Raw genomic sequence first — 14,983 nt, forward strand, 5'->3', positions numbered from 1 at the left:
CATATATGTTTGTTAAATATATATGCAAATACAGATAGATGTACATACTTTTCAAATATACATGCAATACATACGGATATACACATTTTCCAACTTTATATACAATTTTTTCTCTTTTTAAAGAAAGGGTTTTCTGAAGTAAGAAATAAATTACTTTTTTAAACAAAACCTCGAAACAATCTATTAGATATTTTTAATTTGTTATTTTTTCAGACAAAAATATGGTCATAGTTTATCGTCTTACCCGGGAGAATTTAAAATTATTTATTTACTTATTTATTTTATTTTATTCATTTATTATGGTTTCGACTTCTCATTTGGGGTTTCTGAGAAAAAGATTTATTCAATAATAACTACCTTCAGCGATAAAATGTTTTAATTTTATCTTTGTGTTTATAGGCTAAGTAAAAATGTCTGCTATATTATTTTCGGATTCTACATAATTAAGAGTAATAGATTTTTACTGGTTTCATTTATAATGACATGATATGTGATATCAATAAGCATTAACCTTTGAGTAATTATAAATTTATTTGAATTTGTTTACTTCAAGGGTCTCTAGTATTAGTTGTGCATTAAAGTTTGATTTCCTTGCATATCTGAATGTACTCGATGTGCTGTACATTTGTTCCACCTCATTTAATCTGTTTCCGTTTCACTCTCAGCTGTTTCGTAATTGCAAATAGTTTGTCAGATTTCGGTGTTTTACATTGATCAGCTGCTTCCATTGCGACCCGGCTGATATCTGATATCACTTTGTTGTTGTGTTTGGATCTTTTGATGTTACTCGCGCCTCAAATCTGTTGGATAGTAGCAGCTGAAATTGTGACGATCTGTCTGCTAGATCCTTTGTGTTTGGTTTCTTGTGTGGCTTGATACGCTTTGTCCTCTCTAACTTAGTGTCACATGTAAGATACATTCTGATCATTCGGTGGTCACTCGCTATGTTTAACCTGTTGATAGCAAAAACATCATTCAAAGTGGGTGGCTTGTTAGTAAAGAAGAAGTCAATTTCATGCTTTGGGGTTCTATTATGTGATATACAAGTCAATTGTCTGTTAGTTTGTTTGTTTTTCTTGAAGAACATGTTTATGATCTTTAACCGGTGGTATTTTGCAAAGTTAAAAAAGGTGTCACATCTGCTGTTCCTCGTTCCATAACCGTATGGACTAGTACTTGATTCAACTGTATTTCCTATTCAAACCTTGGCATTGAAATTCCCCATTAGGATGGTGTGCCTGGCTTTGCTGGTAAACAGTTTATCGACATCTTCATAGACCATATCCACCTCTTCATCCGTATGGCCTGTTGTTGGAAGATAAACCTGGATTACGTTAATGAGGAATTCCTTGTTGATCATGATAGTTAGCTGTACAACTCTGATATGCCATTGAAGTTTGAGATGTTTCCTGCAATAGACTTGCTGACTACAAAGTCAACCTCATTGTAGGAGGTGTTCCCACCCTTTGAGTATAATTGGTGTTCGCTGCTGTTAAAGATGAGAAATCTTTCACTCTTGCGTCTGGTTTCACACACTCCTATAATATCAATTTTGATCTTCTGTTGTTCATCCTCGAATTCGGTGACACTAACATCAGTAGATAGTAATCTCGTATTATGTTCACATGTTCAATTTCAAATGGCAGCCTGACCGAATGTGTTGTGGACTGGTGGATATATGATATATGTCCCTCAGTCGTACAAAATAGAAAAAAAGAATTGAATTGAGAAAGAAACGAACAACGCGTTTATTGAATTAAACGAACTAGCATTTATTTCATGAAGAACCAAATGAAAGAAAATAATAGAGCACGTGTTTAGTTTGGCGTGCGTCTCTCGCTGTCAGCTGGTGAGGCGAGAAGTCTATTGTTGCGGAGAGAGAGAGAGAGTGAGAAAGTCAATCCATGCCATGGAGAGAGAAAGTGTGTAAGGTGTACGTACTGTCTGTTGATTCAGGCCCCACACATAGTAGTAGGGGACGTGAGGCGCGCGGACGCGCGCCCCGAAAGGGAGCCGTTGGTTCTTCGACGTTCAGCTCGGGAGCAGAATCGAAAAGAAGGAAACAGCCCAGGTCTCTTGCTTTTGTAGTTATTTCCGGCGTCCTTTGCGCATGTGTGGATTTCCTTTAAAGAGGAAGTGACGTTGCCCATGTGAGCGTACGTTGGAGCGTATGTTTGCGTGCATGAGTGTACGTTAGCGTATGTATGTATGCACATGAATGTGAGTGTATGTACGTGAACGTGAATATATGTATGTGTGTGTACGTGCGCACGTATGATTGTGTGCGCGTATCTGTATGGCAAGAAACATAGTTTGAAATGTGAACGCGTATTTTGTGTGAGACTAGAAAAGGCTCGCACAAATCCAGATATTTTACTACCCTTTTTTCTATTGCTGTGCCGATTACTGCCGGAAACAGTGGCCCGATAATTGCTGGGAACTGAGGACCGTTTCTTATTCTTGTATGTCATAATCCTGGGGTTTTGCCATACTCGCCACGTAAATATCAGGCAATCATTTGACAATCGGTTAATTCCTACATTTCATCGAATTGAATGCATCTATTTGTTGCATTTGAGAAGCTCGTCTCTCGTCGTTTGCGCTCCGGAGAAAAAGTAAACAATTATCTAAGTGACAAAAAGGGGTTAGCATGTCTTATCGAAACAAACACCTTTAACTAATTGTTCAATTGCGGTTTCTTGTTTAAATTATCCAGTTTTGTTGGACAGAAATTGCGTGGATCCTCATGTTTTGGAAACATGGTCTTACAACAGATGATTTCTATGGCGATAGCACTTATAGCAGAAGTAAATATAGATGAAACTGTTTCTTCGGCGGTTGGGAGAGGCTAATTCTTTCTCCTGTGCTTGTCGACAGCTTCAACCCCCGGCCAGAAGGCCGAAATCGCAGTACAGTGCCACACGTTTGGATGTCTCAATCACTTTGCAATAAACTATCGGCAGTCCGGGGACAAAGCAAGAATAGCGTTTCCAGCGATACACTATTATCGCTACCAGGCTCAAAGACATGACGCATCAAAGTGTCCTATATACGAGGCAAGAGGTTGCCACATGAACTAGAAGTTCTCTCGTACTAAAAGTAAAAACCAATGGGCTAAATCGGATAGTGTTATTGAAATATATAGTTGCGACTCCTCTGTTCTGAGTAGGTTCTCATTTCAATCCAAAGTACGTAAAAGTGTTGGGATTCTGACGGTAAGCAAGAAATGCTGCTTAGTCATTAAATAAGCAGCATAACTTTAACAGTGACTAATAATAATAATTCCCTGGATGCCGATATACGGGTGGTAGGGTGCAAACCATAAGGATCTTACCGCTTATTTGGGTATTCGCCATTTCAATTTTTATTCAAGCTTTTATGGCTATATTAAGTGAAATCCAAAAGCAAAAAGAATACTACGGCCAGGCAATTTGAAATGGTCACGTTAAAAGCATCTATTTCATGCATGTATTTCGCTAATATTAACTTGATTTAATTACAATTAATTACGATTCACGTTCCTAATTACCAGATTCTTATTCGGACTTTTTCACTTTTTCATTCGCTTTTTTACTCCTGTTTCGTAATTTCATCATATCGTTTTTCCATTTGTATCTCTACTTAAATAATAACAACAGTCTATTACGCAGAACCTGTTAACATGACCGTAAATATATTTTAATCGGTTCATAGCTTTATAACATGTTTTTTACATTAACATTCCTGATAGCATTACCACTATACAGATGTATAGAAAATGCGGAGGAGATAGAGAGAAGGAGAGTGAAAATATTCATAGTCGCGCTCTTACGTCTTTTTATTCAATTTTTTACTCATGTTTCGTAATTGCCCTATTATTTGCAAATTCTTCCGCATTCTAGACGTACTCTTCAGATTATGCTAGGTGTCTTACAACTCGCTCAACGGACTATTCAACGTTTTTTTTTTAGTTTAATTTGATTTTTGTTCAGGTTTCGTAGCGAACAAATAGTACGGTCTGTTTTATACAAAAATACTACAATATGGGGTTATATTTAAATCGCCCATCATAACTAACTAATAGGACGGTCCGAACTCTGCATAAGTACGATATGCTCTGTCTTGAAGCAATTCACCACATTAAACATGCCTGATTAAGCGCGACAGTTACAACCAGTTAGTGTAAACTGTTACGGCAGCGAGTGATCGCTACGGCTCGACATTGACTAAGAGTGACAATGAATTACAGTGCATGGATATTGAGGACAGCACATTTAAATTCATTGTAGTCAAATGGGTTCGACACAGGCCATGATCAGTAATAACCAACAATGATAAAACACAATTATCCGATTATAAACGCAAATAACCATCAGTGCTCTATATTGGAGACAGAAATTTTTATTTCAGAGAAGTCTAATTGAGCGATAATGGGCATGGCTGACAGTAAATGCCGGGAAGCGACAGTGACATTCTCTACCAGTAAACGCAAGTAACATCGTCCAGACAGCCACAATCGCCACTACAATGACCAACAATTCCTGGCGGTTGAAAACAGCCGCTTTCAGTTTAGAGCAGTTCGATTAAGGCCTACACTAATTATGCCCGTCACTGACTGACAGAACCTGCAAGAATTCGTCTAAAAATCAATACATAACGCAACTAAACCTATCTGACGACAGTGACAGTCAATGACTTCTGATACCTTCCACTAACAGACAACGCCAAACAGTTAAAATGGTAATTTCATTTTGACCATTGCACCAGTGCCCGCTATTTTACAAGATTGATAAACGTATTTTTTGGGGGGTGGTCCCTGGATCTGGTATAGTGTTGTATCATACTTCCGCCTTGCTGGAATATTAATGTTTTGTAAAATCACCGGTAGGTTCTTTCAAAAGAAAGGCGCGTTCGAAATGAATGTGTCTATTTAATGCAAAATTGTTTCATCATATTTTGAATATTAAACTTTAATCCAAGCCATAAAATATGAAGCAATTTTATAAAACCAATAGTAGTTTCTCTACAGTGCTACGTAGGCTACAATGCAGTGTGGAGTGTTTCTGTAGAAATGCATGTGGAATTTCCTCGCGGTTCACTTCAGTAGGTCTCGAATCCATTTGTCTGAGAAATGGGCAAATTCACTGATTCGATGAGAATAAAATTATCGTGTGACATATTAACTGATCTTCATTAAATCAAGGAAAATATCGGGTTTCCTTGCTAGTATGAATATATTTCTGGTGACTCATTTTCTTAAATAATCAGATTCCTGCCATTTCAACTACCGTAACCAATACACATGCCCATCATACACAGGGGAATATTTTACGTTACACTGTCCAAGAGGAATAATTAAATATCAGGAAATTATTTCTTAAAAAGAAAACAGCTTTATTGCTATCTGAACATATAGCTCAGTAGAAGTGCATTCAACTACAGATCGAATGATCCTCTGTTAAAGTCCGGGTACATCCTACCATTTAATTTCAATTTTGCTTTATTAATAGTTAAATTTACGATAATGTACAATTTAAAATGGCTGCTAATCATTTATTCGTTTGCATATTTTAAAACTAAAACTTAATTAGAAGTGATTTTACAAGGACATTAATCGTCAAGCCCAAATATCAGCTGACGTGATATTGTAAACTAATAGAGACAGAATTTGAAGAACGACATTATTATTATTATTTATCCATTTATTATTTTGCGACTAAGACCACCGGGCAAATTATTCCTCGTAATATACAATATCCAATAGAGAATTTATTCTATAATAATACATACACAATCTGCATACATGTAAACGTACTGTACTCCCGGGTAACACTGAGCCTCCAGTTAGCGACATATAAAATTGATAATAACAGTCTTTAGTTATCCTCAATTGACCTTCACTTGAATTAATATAAATTAGCGTTCGAGAATTTCTATGGATGCCTTCTTTAATCTTTAAGTTATCTAAAGTTTCGCTTTACTATTTTAATGTTTACTTAGTTGACCCAAGGCTCTTTAGACGATAAAGATATTTTTACCGTTTACATTAAAATAGAATGCACATGCACGTTCTGGGGAACAGTTCTTATGTTTTACTAAGAAACAACTTCCGTATCTATGAAAATCTTGTTTCTCCAAGCATTGTAGCAATTTACTCTTTTCTTTCAATAAACTATTCAAACCAAAGTTTTGTGATACGATCTTGAAACTTTTAGATTGCACTTTTTATATTTGTATTTGTTTGACTTTTAAAGTTGTATCTTTCTTTTTTATAAAACTCTCTCTTCTTACAAAGAAACCGAATACATTACTTGTTACCTCATTTTCAAGCTGAGTTTTGCTTCCGGCTAAATAAACTTACATCACTGAAGATGGGTTGTTTGCTGTGTTACAAAATCATTCATATTATAATATAAGCAATAGGAGAGGTTATTCATGGATTGGGTGATTAGACTCAGTGGTGTAGCAAGCATGAAGGAGGCGGGGGCACGAGCCAGTAGAGGCACTTTGAGAGGGTAAAAAGTAAATACATAAAATAAATGAAAGCTAACAAAAAATCCTAAATTTTATGCCGAAAATGTTGTAAAATATCGTGACTTTAGCGATATCGGAATCAGAAAAATGTGCCCCTATTTTATGAGTAGCACATGTAAGGGGCGGCATTTTGATAGGTTAAAAATGAAAAATAGAAAAAAAATAAAAGGTAAAAAAAGCGGATTTTTTTACCGAAAAAGGTTGTAAAAAATCAGAAAATTTAGAGGTATCGAAATCAGAAAAATCTGTCCATATTTTACGAGCTACCATGTCAGAGGGTAGCATTTTGAGATGGTAAAAATAGAAAATAGAAAGAAATGAATGAAAATAAATAAAAGCTAACAAAACATCTTAAATTTTATGCCGAAAAGTTTTTAAAAAATCAGAACTTTTGGAGATGTGTGAATCGGAAAAATATGTTCCTACTTTACGAGCAACACATGCCAGCTGACAGCAATTTTTTGGCATAAAAATAGAAAATAGAAAAAATAAAACCAACAAAAATGAAAGCTAACAAAAATTTAAAATTTTATACTGTAAAGGTTAGAAAAAAACTGAAAAGTTTAAAGGAATCGGAATCAGAAACATGTCAGGGGGCAGCATTTTGAGGGAGTAAAATACAATATAGAAAAATAAATAAAACCTAAAAAAATTAAATTTGTAAAAAAAAATCGAACTTTTGGAGACATTTGAATCGGAAAAATGTGTTCCTATTTTACGAACGGCATTCTTTGAGGATAAAAGTATGAAAATATAAAAATAAATACAAAATAAATTAAGCTAACCATAGATTTGAAATTTCATACGGAAAACGTAAAAAAATGGAATATTTGGAGGCATCAGAATCGGAAAAATGTATTACTATTTCAAGAGCGGTAAGTGTTAGGGGCAGTATTTGTAGATGGTACAAATAGAAAATAGAAAACATAAATAAAAGCTAAGAATAAATTTGAAATTTTATACCGACAAGGTTGTAAATAATCGGAACTTTTAGAGGTATTGCAATCGGAAAATGTGTCCCTAATTTACGATTCCAGATCCGATTGTATAACTTTTTAATTTAGTTTTTCATTATATGTACTAAAGATAAATATTTATTGATTTTAAAATGATCACTAAAACGAAAATGATAATAACGTCAAAATACGATGTAAATTTATTTTATTTGTAAAACAAAATTGTTACATATGTCATAAATCTCTAGGTAACCTTCAACGAAAGCAGTTGATTTACTTGTTCCACAAAATGGTGAAAAATTAAAAAAAACATTTTTGCCAAGGAAAATACATTCAAACATTACTGAAAATTAAAAAACACAACTGAAAATTAGCAACAGAAAATTACATAATTTGGAATTGTAGAAACATTAAGCAAGTATGGAATAAAAATCGACTGTAAACAAGTTTTATGATCGCCCTTTTAGGGGATATTATTTTAACTGGATACCAAGCGCTACACTTTAAATACTATTTAAGTTGCTTTCTATTCGATTGTTTAAATACTGTCGAATTTTTCTCAAGTTTCTAACAATGGGTGAGTAATTGATTCTTATCAAACTAATAACAACATTTTATAATCTCTAACGTATTAATGATTAAACGTACATTTATTATGATAGATTAATTCTGGTAATAGTTTTTTTATTTTTTATTTTTTTATTATTTTTATTGACATAATTATTGCAAAAGATAATACAAGAAAACGCTCCTTAGAACGCGTACCTAACTTAGAAAAATCGACTTACTTGCTTTCAAATTAGAGTAAATATGTAAAAATATGTATATTTCCGTGAGAGGCACTTGAATCCTATTTAAAACTCTGGCGTCTTTAAAAACGGTCTTAAACTATCTTCAATTAACATTTATTCCGTATGTTGTATAATAAGGGGACAGACTGTGAAGAAATCGGAGAGACAAGCCAAGAACGTGATATGAGGGTCACGTTTCAACCATGACAACATGGAATGTTGCACGAGCGTCACCTGAGCTAGTGCCACACATTTTGGAACGCGGTGATGTTTCAAGGCCAAACAAACAAAAGGAAATTGGCCTACAATCGGAAATAATAACATCAACAAATATTTTATGACCAGATCGGAATGCAGCTGACATTCGTAGCTGGGCTAGAGAAACGTGACCGATATCAATATAAAAAAGATGTTTTGGTTTTTAAAAAAGTGTAGCGGCCGACGCGGAGAGATCAAGTCTGTCATTTGTCAACACCCCCGCCACGCCACCTATCTCTAACAACACTCTCTCTCTCATCGCTAGTGGAGTCAATGACAACCGACACAAAAGTGTAAAGAAAGATTGTTGAAAATAAACTCGAATTCTTTTGTAAACAGTCGAGTCTTTTAGTTGTCATTCAAAATATACACTCGTCGGTAAACTTGTCCGGCGAACATTTTGTCCACGCAGTTATATAGACTGAGTGCACACAACGCAACACGTAGATGCTTAATTTTCATACCTTACCAAAATTAGTTCCCCGGTGTCTTATATTCCTAAATTGATTAAATTAAAATAAAAATATAAAATGTGATTTTCAATGTTTTTGATTCATTTGGGATTTTATTTGATTTTATCTATCTATCTATCTATCTATCTATCTATCTATCTATATATATATATATATATATATATATATATATATATAAGAGCAAACAGTTAATAAAACATGTTAAAACACTTTGAAAAAGAGTTAAAACATATTTATTCTGAAAAGGAAACACTTATATATATGTATATATATATATGTGTGTGTATGTGTGTACACTAGTGATGGGACGATTCTAATTTTTTTTCGCGATTCAGATTCAATTACCTATTCTATCTTAAATTCCCGATACGATTCCCGATTCCGATTTCGATCCTTTTTAATTTTAAATGTTTAATTAGTGATTTGTTTTTTTCTTGTCTGTTTCGAATTAATCTAACACCTTCTCATGTCTGCATATATTTTCGAAAACAAAAATTCACTTAGTGTATGTATGGGAGGTACATATATTCAATATACGGAGGAGGGTGTTCTTAAATATTTTCTGGAATATTTTCTTTTAAATTGTTTGGAAATAATAAAACAATTAAAAATGCATTTCTCCTTTAAAACACAGCGGATTTGCATTTGTCATTAGTTGGCAAAATGCTTTTTGAATATTTAATAAACAATTGAAAATAATTAACGATTGTTATGCAAAATAAAACGGTATAGGAACAGAATAGTTTACAAAGTCCCCTCTCCATTTTAAACATGAGTTTCTAAATAACATATATAGAAAAAAATTATTAACTTAAGAACGGATATGAATGTATTCTTAACTATTCTATACGATCTCTCTACATAACAATGTATATGTGTTTACCCTAATCATCAATATTTGCCCGCTTATTACTACTGACAATGTCATAGATATGTAGTAGTTTGAGTTGTTTTAATGCAAAAAAAACAAAAACAAAACGAAACGAAATGACAAACAAGATAAAAATAATTATGATTAAAAAACACATCTTACTAATATTGAGAGAAATTAGGATTTACACCCCTGGCTAAAATGATATTTCTCTTTTGTTTTATTCGATTTTCATTTTGTTCTATGCGGAACCCTGGAAAATCTTGCTGGAAAAAGCACAAAAAAGTATTTTTTTTAAACGTAAACTTTCGTAGATTAATTCAACCTAAAATGATAAATAATCATCATTCTAAGGATACTCTAACATTGTAGAAAATTTCACTAACACGAAGTGTGACTGGTAAGGTTGTAAAACAATGTTCAATGCTTAGACTCCCCACCCGAAAAAAGCTTACAGAATTTATTTCAGTGAGGAAAATAAATAATTTTGGTTAGTGTTCTAAAATGCTACAATGTCTCTGAAATAAAAAATCACCTTACGTCCAAAAAATATTGAAGCGGATCGCCATACTAAATTCTTAAAAAAATTGTTTTGTTTGTTTATCTTTCCCTCAAGTTTTTAAGGCGTTAACGCATAATCACCTAAAAAATAGAATTTTGTTTTATTTTGGATGGGTGGCCTAGTCGAGAGATTCAATATTCTTCTACTATTACTATTACTACTACTTGTACGTTCTTATATATTCTAAATTTAAATATGAAAAATGTTATAAAAATAGTCATTCTTTTTTTTAATCTATAAAAGAGTTAAAATAATTTAGAATATATGTTTAGAAATACACTTTAATGTTGGCAAAATGTCCATGTCTCTCAGTGGAAACAAACCAACCAAAGTAGTAGTCTCGATATTATTGCTTCTATACCCATTTTATACTTAATTTTATAATCAGGCCATCGAGAAACGAATCTCCTAAATCAACCCAAAATATCTATTTGTGACATTATTAAATCTGGCTTTTGTACATGCCGCTTCTATGATGGTTCACTCTTATATTTTTTGGCATACTGGACCGATGGTTCTCGTTCTTTTCTGCATCTACACATCGTTGGCTCGTATTGATTCAGTTGACCGGTAAGTCTGAAGCCTACTGTTGAAACTAGATAGAGTAGTCGAGTAGATGCTGTAAATTGTGTGGTAAAAAAATTAAAAAGGACGTTGTTACAGTATTTTGTGAAAGGTTCAGGAAAATACATAATGAAAGTACCCCTTGAACTTTTGAAATTTATACAGAGATATCTTGTTAATCCCGTCCATAATATTGGTGTTTTACTGCGCATTTTCTTTACCAAACCTATTAGCGTTGCCAGCTGTGAGCGCTCTTTCTCGAAACTAAGGTCATAAAAACTACTTTCGATAAAAAAGGAGCTACACAAGTCTTACAGGCTTGGCAATCCTCCCCACTTGTCGATGGAGTGAATTTTGATATAGTTATGGATTAGTTTGGCGAAGAAAAGTATGCTTGTAAATTTTGATATCACAAAAAATAAATTTATTGCTTTATTTTCAACTCATAAAAATTTTCAGATTTCAAAAAGCACGGATACAAAACGTATTTTTTATCTTCGGGAAGCTCGACCTGATGAAGGAGAAAATACAACTACACTGGACTATCCTCTCCTTGATACAGGCATGTTTTAAGTGAAAATTCAGAAATAACAAGAATAAAAAAAGCAAATAAAAATAAGTTTATCATTTCTTAACTTTTTCATGTTTTCAAATGTTCTAATTTAAATTTAAAAATTCAAATTCAAATATTCTCATTAAAATTTATAAAAAAAAATGTTTTCAAAAAGGTGTGAGATTCGATTTAATAAATTTTGCGCTTAAACCGAGCGATTACACACAAGAATTAAAAACCGCGCTGATACAAGACGTTTTTGTTTCTCTTCGAGAGGCTCGACCTCTTAATAATAGTATTAGGAAGGGAAAGAAGAGAAAACTACATCGGACTTTCCTCTCTTTGATACAACCATGTTATTTGGCGAAAATTCTGACTAAAAAAGAAAAAAATGATTACATAATTTCATAATATTTTCTAGGTGTCCAAATCTTTTCATTTAAATTTATTATTATATTTGTTTGTGTAGCCAATTAATTGAATTTACTTTATTTGTTCATATTTTTTAAAAAAATACTTCTTTGTTTGGAAAAAAATATTGGTTTCTCTTTTTCCTGGTAACGTTTACATAATTCCCTTCAGATTAATGTTTACAGACTTATTTTCATTCAAAATATTGAAAAGAAAAATTAAAAAAGGGGAATTGTGTAAACATTAATCTGAAGGGAATTGTGTAAACATTAGTTTAATAAAAATAAATATTTTGAGGGCTTTGATGAATTTTGAAGGTTTTAACAGGTTGTCATATGCCAGCAGTGGGGAGGGCGGCAAAACAGGTAATCATATGCAAGCGGGGGGGACAAAAATGTAATCATCTGCCAGCGGGGATGGGGAGGCATAACATGTAATTATATGCCAACGGTGGGCCAAATCAGGTAATTATATTACGGCTGTGGGGGGACAGGCAATTATATCCCAACAGAGGGGACAGAATTCACGACCGCCCCGGGCGGCAAAATCTGATGCTACGCCACTGATTAGACTTAAACGCTAATGGTAATTAGAATTGAGTATAGAACGACACATTTAGGAATATATGGTAAAACGAACTGAAAAATAAATTTGTACTGCAGAGTTGGAGCTAATTTATATAATCTGATTAAATGCTCAAATATGTACGCATTCGTGCAGCTTGCTCATAATTGAAATTTAATCTATTTTTCAAACACATTATTTGGTTGAATACTTAGATCTGATTAGGGAAATGCAGTTAAATGAGATGGTATTTCGGGAGATAAATTGCCAAAAAAAGAATATAAAAGTTCTCGAATGGAATTTCTCACTGTATTGTATCCTACTCACAATTTTCTCTCTCAACTACCAGTAGGCCTCTGTTCTCTTCACCTCTGCCAACAGGTGTTTTATTTTTTAAATTAATGACAAAACTGATTGCATTTCATTTGCATATGTATGCGGTGTGATCTTGTGCGATTCCACGAGACGACACCTTATAAAGGCACGGTCGCCATCTTTATCTTCTACTTCTCTCTCTCTCTCTCTCACACACACACATGCTCTGTCTCTGTCTCTCTCTCTCTCTCTCAGATCGCTATAGACGGTAAGTCGTATAGTCACACAAGGCACACATACGTGGGCGTTTGCTTCTTCAATGATTACAATCAACTTTACAGGAAGTGTTCAAATATTTATTACAAGCAGCCAGCCCGGATTTTCCCAGTCGTAAAATAAGGTTATTTATGGTTTCTTGCATGTTGTTATAAAGATAATGTACCTTGCTAATTGTATTTTCCTCAATATATGTTAGTATTTTCAACGTTTATAAAATATGTTTCGTGTTACATCGGTTAGAATCGAAACTAAAATATGTTGTTCTCCAGCGTTATTCGTTACCATCTGAAGAAAAATTGTAAGCATAACAAAACTTTTACTATAGACGTATTTAAAAGTATAAACGTATATTTGCCCAATGCGTGGAAAATATAATTTTGCTTTGTTTTTACGTCTTCTAAGTTCTAATTGTTCAATTTTTATTTCTTAGCAGACTAAGCAGACTAAAAACCAAATCGAATTTGTTTTACACTTTCAAATCATATATTATATATCAAGTTTTTAGGACAGGAATTGACAAATCAATTTCGTAGTAATCGTTCTGCACAGATAAATATATAATAGCAAATCGCCCAGCGTTCCCATTTGTAAAGTGCGCGTAAATATCATATTTCAAATCTGTAGATCAAAATATGATGGAGAAGTTTAGAAAGAACCGCTCTACACCTTGTATATACACGCGGTGCCTACAAAATTTCCAGAGTTTTCTGTATGGGTTCCTTTATTCATAATACACGCATGAAACTCTATTCACCTTTGGCGTAATCTCCTCCCGTATCATCATAATCAAGACGGGCTCCTTGCCCGGACCAATGTGACCCTACCACTCCAGAGTGTCTTGTCTTCCATCATCTGCCTCAGATCTTCGGGTTCACAGTTTGCGTCGTGTGCTATTTGTTGGATTTACGTCGATCTAGGTCGTCCTTTAGCTTGCGAATCCGTGTCGTGAAGTCCATAACAATACATCACTTACCGATACATGATTGCTCCTAAGACAGTTACTGGCAAATCTTAGACGTCTCTCTCTGATGGTATTAGATATGGCAGGTAGGTTTCCATACAGTTGCTGATTCGTAGGATAATTTTGCCAAGATATATTTAACCCCTCCGTATAATACGGGTGTATTTGCCGTCTTGTGTTCTTTCCAATCTTTTGGTGAGTGTCCAGGTTGTAGCACTGTAAACAACGACAAACTCTTCCAGTGTCCTGAAGAACTGTCTTTTCAGTTTTTCAGTTAGCCTTGAAGTCCATACTTAACGCTGCCCATCCAATGCGAACTATACTGTTGAGATGCGAATTTGTATCTCTCTCTCTCTCTCTCTCTCTCTCTCTATATATATATATATATATATATATATATATATATATATATATATATATTTAGAGAGAGAGAGAGAGAGAGAGAGATTACAAAAATATCCCGTGAGTACCCGTGGCCCGTTGAACCAGTATATGTATATGCTACCTATGAAATAGTGAGTATTTTAATTATGACAAAAATATGCTAGCTTTTGAGTACAACGATGGCCACCACTTTAAAGATGAAGAATTACATTGATTAATATCCGGAAACTACTTGTTTGCAGAGAATTTAAATGCAATAGCCGTTTGCAGCATACGCGTAAACCTCTAAAAGTCATCATTTGAAAATAAAATGTTAATATGGAAAACCATTAGAAAATATACCAACTTTCCATATTCATATTTGATTGTGTTGGTCATCTGAATATAAAAATTTATATGACGACACTTCTACTTTGCTTGGTTATATTTTAATCAAAGAAACGAAAGTGGGTGTTATCTAGCAAAATAGTACCGTTAGCTTTTTATATCACATACCCTATCAGAGACAGCAACGGTTTCGACTTAGTC

This window comes from Euprymna scolopes, chromosome 5 (genome assembly GCF_053919585.1).
Source record: "Euprymna scolopes isolate OS-2025 chromosome 5, ASM5391958v1, whole genome shotgun sequence".
In the NCBI taxonomy this organism is placed as follows: domain Eukaryota; kingdom Metazoa; phylum Mollusca; class Cephalopoda; order Sepiida; family Sepiolidae; genus Euprymna; species Euprymna scolopes.